Here is a 5,595-nt window from a genome sequence, read left to right as displayed (position 1 = left end):
GTGAAAGTTCTGGGGAAGGTAGGACTCCCGTATCTGCAAATTTTTCGTTCAGAAAAGAAAATTCACTCTCTCGCAAAAGTTGTGCACTTTATATATTACTTTCCTATTATACCTATGTTAGTTGTCTCTCTTTTTCCTTACTTAATTATATAGATTTCTTTGAAAAGGAGAGTATAGTTCTTCTGTAAATTGCTTTTTTTTATTTTATAAAATCATGTATTACTAATTAAATTGTTTGTATTTTTTTTATATGTGCATCCAAAATTAATTAATTTTTTCCTTTTATTACTGAATTATTTTTTTTCTTTTTCTTTTTTTTTGAAATGTCTTAAATAAGTAAATATTTTTTTCTATAATTGATAATGATTAAGAGTTATTATATATATACATAACTATTTGTTGATAATAAGAGTATTAGGTGAAAACTAGTCTACATTATCTTAACACAATTTGTTTCATATCTAATATCAAACATTAAAATAAATAATTGATGATTCGTAAATAGTTTACATAATTGGTCTATGACTTTATTTTTCCTGTGAGAAAGTTATCATTTACAAATAAATAATAAATAATAAAATTAAAACTAACGTAAAGAGAAAATAAATACTTGAACTTTGATAGTCCACTTTACCAAAAACTTATTTTTCTTACCTTAAAGATAGAGAATTCAAGTTTACACAGAAACAAGTGAATATATATTGAGAGAGGAGAAAACAAATATATATAGAGAAAAGAGAAAGCAAAAAAATTATATTATGATATCACATATTATTTTATTCCATATCTCACTATTTCCTTACTAAAATAAATAATTAAGTATAAATAATATATATCAAACATAAATTTATTTAATTTTTTACTGTTTAAAATTATAAGGGTATTTTCAGTAAGTAGAATCATTTTCTTTTGATTTTCATGCTATCCAAATTAATAAAATAATATTTTCTTACAACTTTCTTCAAAATATTTCCTGTTAACCAAATGCATAATAGAAACTTGATTTTTCTTTCTTTCACTTTCACTTTCACTTTCCATAAAATTTGTCTAACCAAACGAAGCTTTATAGTTTAATTTGTTTATATAAATTCATACTATATATATGAAAATGTGCAACTAAACACATCCTGACACAATTCCCTTAAACTCTTTATTTTCAAAATTATCCTCCTTATATTCTTTTACAACCCTCCACCATATATATATATATATATATATATATATATATATATATATAAGGGAAAATTACATATAAATGGAGTCAAAGTTCCATATTTACTTAGAGGCTTAGTCAAAGTTCCATATTTCTCTAAAATGGATTGCTGAGGTGGCACATGGTTTTTTACTGTTTAGAAATTGTGGTGCCTAAAATACCCTTCCGCGGAGGTACTACTTTTTCTTCGAAGGTATTACTTTTTTGAACTGAAGGTACTACTTTTTACTGTCCAGGTACCATGTTTTTTAAACACCCGCGAAGGTACTACTTTTTCTTCGAAGGTACTACTTTTTTGAACTGAATGTACTACTTTTTTGTTAGGGAAGGGCATTTTAGGCACCACAATTTTCTAAACAGTAAAAAACCATGTGCCACCTCAGCAATCCATTTTAGAGAAATATGGAACTTTGACTCAGTCTCTAAGTAAATATGAAACTTTAACTCCATTTATATGTAATTTTCCCTATATATAACCCTAGTCTCTCTCTCTCTCTCATCTCAGTCTCTCGCCTCTCTTCCTCCTCCCTCCCACAAAATTCCTCCTTTCTCCTACAAAGTTGTGTGGAGTTCCATATATCACCGTAAGTACCACCCTACTACACCATATCTTTGTTTTTCTTTCTTTCTTTCTTTCTTTCTTTCTTTCTTTTCCTTCTTCCTCTACTTTTTGTTCTTCAATTCTTTATTTATTTATTTATATTTATTCTCTTCAAATAATTTGCATTCCCTTTCTTGGATCAAATCTTAATTTTTTTCTTTTCATATTTCTCTCATATATTTTATTTTTATTTTTATTAAAAATAAAAATTCATTCTTACAATCCTGTATATTGCCTTGCTTTAAAAATAAAAAAAATATAAAAATAAAAAAAAAAAATTTATGCATCTCTAATATGCTCCATCCCCTTGTGAAAATAATAATAATAATGCTCCCCTCAATCAAATTGAGAAATGCATGATGAGATTCCATCCATGAAATTCAAATTACCACACAGTGTTACCGTCTCGGCTGGGTTTTTATTCTCACAAAGTTAACTGACATTCCGATCCGCTCAACCCTAATTATTGAAATAATTGAATGAGAAGTCAAAAAAAAAAAAAAAAAAAAACAGATAACAAAATGGTATATCACTGTAATCTTTTGTAAAATTGAAAAAAAAAATATATATTATATACAAACTACAAACTATTGTTCATCTCCTGTCATATATCACTGTAAGATAACCAAGTCAGTTGGAAGTGTGTAAAGTGAGGCGAGTCTTTTTATAGCTCCCGTTGAACAAATAATGGAATACCATAGGATGTAAACCGCACGCAAGCCTTATATAAATTACTATTGTTACTTTCTTATCATAGAAAAAGAAATGGGTCAATTAGGTTGGGAAAGGAAAAATAGAGCTAAGCTTGTAGCTTTGGTTTTTATTATTATTTTTATCCTTTTCTTTTTCTTCTAGCAAAAATTCACAAACGGTAAATTTAAACTGAATACTGATTTTGCCTTCCTTAAGCTGATGGGTTATAGGGAGGTGATTTGGTGCTTCGTAATCAGAGCTATCAAGATGGTTACAATGTTTCGTTAAAATGTGAGCAACACGAGTTTGTTGATGTTTTAGTGCTTAGTGATAGTTTAAAATTTCTTGATCAAATGTAAACGGTGAGTGTGATTACCTATCAATGATTAATCTTACTCTTACAAACTCTTTATGTTCAGTCATTATTCAAGATATTTAATTTATTATTCATCAAAACACGGCATTTAAATTAATTTGGTGTCCAAAATTATGTAACAAAATTACACATAAGATAGGTAAATGGGCTCTTTTGCGTCCAAAATTATGTAACAAAATTACACATAAGATAGGTAAATGGGCTCTTTGCAAAAGAATAAGTGATTTGCAATGGCCAGTATCGCCTTGATGGCTGTTTGAATGCATTTCATGAGATTCTTTCCTAGAAAGATTAACAAAAACACAAAATTTATTGATGGCTTAAATCGAACATGTGCATTAATCAGTTTAAATTGAGTTAACAAAAACTGAAGAGTAAGGGTAGGAATTAGCTTAAAATGAATTTTTAATTATTTTTTAACGACAAAAAATGGATAATTAAAAAATGGATTTTTTAATTTTTTTTAACGATAAAAAGGGGAAGTAGGAAATGATAAGATACCATCTCATGAACCCAAAAACAGAGCCAAGAATTTGATTTGGGACAAACTAGTACTATACAATTAACATTTGAAAATTTTATGAACTTATAATTTTGTTCATAATATTAATCTTAATATATATTGAGTAAAATACAATTCAAAATGAAAAAAAATATAATCTGAATAAATAGAGAAGTTACTAGTGGCTTAGTTCTTCGAGATTGTACGGGTAAGGTTTTAAAAACATTCATTCACTTCTTTCTAAACGTCGTTTTTGTACTAGTAGCTGAAGTCATGTCTGCAAGATTAGCCTTAAAATAAGTTCAAACATGTAAGTTAATAGAAGTGGAGATCGAAGAAGATTGTAGTTTGATAATTAATCTATCAAAAATTTCAGTTGGTAGTACCACTGCAAACCAAAGGAATAGGCGAACTAATTCAGTGTAGTACTCTCTGACTCGAACTCGGACTCGGAATAATTGACTAGGGCTCGAACCCAAAGATAAGGACTCAAACCCACCGACACTTATAGAAGAAGAGAGAGGAAGGAGAAAATTTAGAATTAGAGAAAAGGATTCTGAATTGAAGTACTTTGGAATGAACCCAATAAGGGGTTTATATAGGCCTCATGATGCCTTTTGGTTTTAATATTTTTCTAATATATGGGACAAATATTTCCCACATTTTGCAAACCCATTTAGGCTTATCAAACACCTTACTTTGAAGTTAATTTTTCATTCAACCGGAAACGGATTTGAGAAAGTAAATATACCACGTTCATCTCCTTACGGAGAGGAACGCGCTTATCTATAGATCCACAAAAAATTCTTAGCGAAATTTATTCAAAATCTCAACCAAAGTTTATGTTTTTAATATCCCGTTTCCAACAATCCCCCACATGAATGAAAATTTGTGTAAATTGCAAATGAAGAAGATACAAACACTAGAGAGAGTACTATTGGAAAGTAACTGCATCAAGATAGGTAACTTTTGGCCTTAAACCTTCCCTAGTATGTTACTATTGGATTTATTGGAAAACCAGTGAACATGATGTCTTAAACTATTCAGCGGTTGATGTAAACCAAGACAATAACAAACACATAGTTCCTTCCCGCACAAAGTTGGTTCTCACGGTTGTGTTCATATGGCCCTAAACAACTCCTGGTATTTCATAAGTGCTCTAAAATACTTAGCCTTAGAAGTTATCGTAGAAGCGGCCCCACTTCACACTCATATAGTTGATTTCTTATTAAGAGTATTCTACTATACCCCACTTGAATTTTCAAGGTATAAGAGTCATTAAAACCATAACTTCTCCTACTCATCGTTGTTGGTAACACTGTCTCATCATAGTAATGGGTTGAAGATTAAATTTTTCCAATGTTTCTGGTAAGCCATTCAGAATTTCTGTTGTCCCTTTGAACCTAAATCTTAGGATCTCCAATCGACTAGGTTAAGTTTCCATTAAGATGACTTATTAGCTTTCGACTTTAATCCCATTCCCCTCAATGAACTATACACTTGCTCTTTTGTCAAATTTTTTGTAAACGGATCCGCTAAATTATCTTTTGACTTGATATAATCTATTGAGATTATCCTACTTGAGAGCAATTATCTAACGGTATTATATCGTCGACGTATATGTCGAGACTTACCGTTATACATATTACTTTGTGCCCTTCTAATTGCTGATTGACTATCGTAATGTATATATATAGCGAGTACAAGTTTGGGCCAATTTGGAGTATCTTCTAAGAAATTACGAAGCCACTCATCTTCTTCACCAGCTTTATCCAAAGCAATAAATTCAAATTCCATAGTGCATCTGGCAATACAAGTCTGTTTTGAAGATTTCTAAGATATGGCACCTCCTCCAATAGTAAAGACATAGCCACTGGTGGATTTAGAATCATTCATATCTTATATCCAATTAGCATCACTATATCCTTCAAGTACTGCTAGATATCTAAAAAAATGTAATCCATAACTTATGGTATATCTTAAATATCTTAGAACCCTGATTATTGCAGTCCAATGGTTCTTTCTTGGATTACTTATGTATCTACGCAATTTATTAACTGAGTATGCTATGTCTGGTCGTGTACAATTTATCAAATACATTAAGCTTCCTATAATGCGAGAATACTCAAGTTATAATATACTAGAACCAGTATTTTTCGATAGATGAAGATTTACGTCAACATGAGTCTTTACAAGACTACTATCTTCTT

The sequence above is a fragment of the Cornus florida genome, unplaced genomic scaffold (genome assembly GCF_030987335.1).
Source record: "Cornus florida cultivar Cherokee Brave unplaced genomic scaffold, ASM3098733v1 CherokeeBrave_3.0.0_Hap2_Chr11, whole genome shotgun sequence".
In the NCBI taxonomy this organism is placed as follows: Eukaryota; Viridiplantae; Streptophyta; class Magnoliopsida; order Cornales; family Cornaceae; genus Cornus; species Cornus florida.
The sequence above is the reverse complement of the archived record's forward strand: the minus strand, read 5'-3'. Positions refer to the sequence as shown.